At 45.8% G+C, this 1748-nt stretch overlaps 1 non-coding gene across 1 annotated transcript; it reads right to left on the bottom strand.

Moving 5' to 3' along the window:
• Positions 1–297: 297 nt before the first annotated feature.
• LOC112090977 lies at positions 298–404 on the bottom strand. Its single transcript, XR_002901930.1, has one exon. It is a non-coding gene; the product is annotated as a small nucleolar RNA R71 (small nucleolar RNA).
• Between the last annotated feature and the right edge of the window lie 1344 nt (positions 405–1748).

The following is a 1748-nucleotide window of genomic DNA, read 5'->3' as shown; positions in this document are numbered from 1 at the left end:
CAGGCAACTAAGTTCGAGTTGAAGCCGGTCATGTTCCAAATGCTCCAAACCGTGGGGCAGTTCAGCGGGATGCTAACCGATGACCCACACATGCACCTTAGGCTTTTCATTGAAGTATGTGAAGCATTTAAGGCCCCAGGTGTGACAGAAGAGGCTCTTCGTCTCAAGTTATTTCCTTATTCTCTAAGGGACCGAGCTAGAGCATGGCTGAATTCTCTGCCACCAGATTCGGTAGCTAATTGGAATGATTTGGCTGAGAAATTTCTGGTGAAATATTTCCCTCCGAACAAAAATGCCAAACTTAGGAATGATATCACATCATTTCAGCAGTTGGAAGGGGAAGCTCTATGTGAATCATGGGAACGCTTTAAGGAATTATTAAGGAAGTGTCCATACCACGGACTCCCCTATTGGATTCAAATGGAAACCTTCTACAATGGGCTCAATGCTTCGACTAGAGCCATGGTGGACGCATCAGCAAATGGAGCCTTACTTGTGAAGTCATACAACGAGGCTTATGAAATTTTGGAAAGAATGTCTAACAACAATTACCAGTGGCCCACCGAAAGAGTTTCTGCAGGGAGACGAGTGGCAGGAATTCATGAAGTAGATGCGGTGACTGCGTTGACTGCTCAAGTTTCTTCTCTTTCCAATATTTTGAAGTCTCTAAATGTGGCTGGTCCCGCCAATGCAGCAACCCCAGTTGCATTAACTTGTGTCTACTGTGGAGCTGAACACTCATTTGAAAATTGCCCATCCAACCCCGAGTCGGTTTGCTATGTGAACAACTTTAACCGGAATAACAACCCTTATTCCAACTCATATAACCAGGGGTGGAAGCAACATCCGAATTTTTCTTGGTCGAATCAAGAAGCTAGTCCGATGCCAGGGCCTAGCAAACCAGCATATCCACCAGGATTTCATCAACATCAACATCAAAGACAGCCACCTCAAGAGCAATCAAATCAGAGGCAGCCACATCAAGCGTCATCAACCCCTATGGAGGCATTACTTAAAGAGTACATGGCAAGGAATGACTCGCTCATTCAGGGTCAAGCTGCTCTCCTCCAGAGTCAAGCTGCATCGTTGAGGACCTTGGAAAATCAAGTGGGGCAGTTGGCTAATGTTCTCAGTAATAGACCCCAAGGATCGCTTCCGAGCGATACGGAAAACCCAAGAAGAGATGGTAAGGAACAGTGTAAGGAGCATTGCAAAGCTATCACACTTCGGAATGGTAGAGAAATTGAACAACCAACTCGACAGACTGCAGCAACAGAGCACTCTTCGATCCAAACCCAGGAAGTCCAGCAACTACCAGCTGAATCAGAACAGGATGTGGTCGACCAGGATGCTACAACAAAACTGAAGCAAAACAAACCAGAGAGACCTCCACCCCCATTTCCACAGAGATTTCAGAATCAAAAACAAGATAAGCAATTCAGGAGATTCCTTGATGTGCTGAAACAACTCCATATCAACATTCCACTCGTGGAGGCATTGGAGCAAATGCCGAGTTACGTTAAGTTCATGAAGGATATCCTCTCAAAGAAACGAAGGCTAGGTGAATTCGAGACGGTGGCACTAACCGAAGAATGCAGTGCAATCTTGAAGAATTGGCTGCCACCCAAGTTGAAGGATCCTGGTAGCTTCACCATACCGTGCTCCATTGGAGATCAATACATCGGAAAAGCTTTGTGCGACTTGGGGGCGAGCATTAATCTAATGCCAATGTCCATTTTCAGAAAGCT

This window comes from Morus notabilis, unplaced genomic scaffold (genome assembly GCF_000414095.1).
Source record: "Morus notabilis unplaced genomic scaffold, ASM41409v2 Scaffold74, whole genome shotgun sequence".
In the NCBI taxonomy this organism is placed as follows: Eukaryota; Viridiplantae; Streptophyta; class Magnoliopsida; order Rosales; family Moraceae; genus Morus; species Morus notabilis.
Note: the sequence above shows the minus strand (reverse complement) of the source record. Positions and strands in the feature narration are given on the sequence as shown.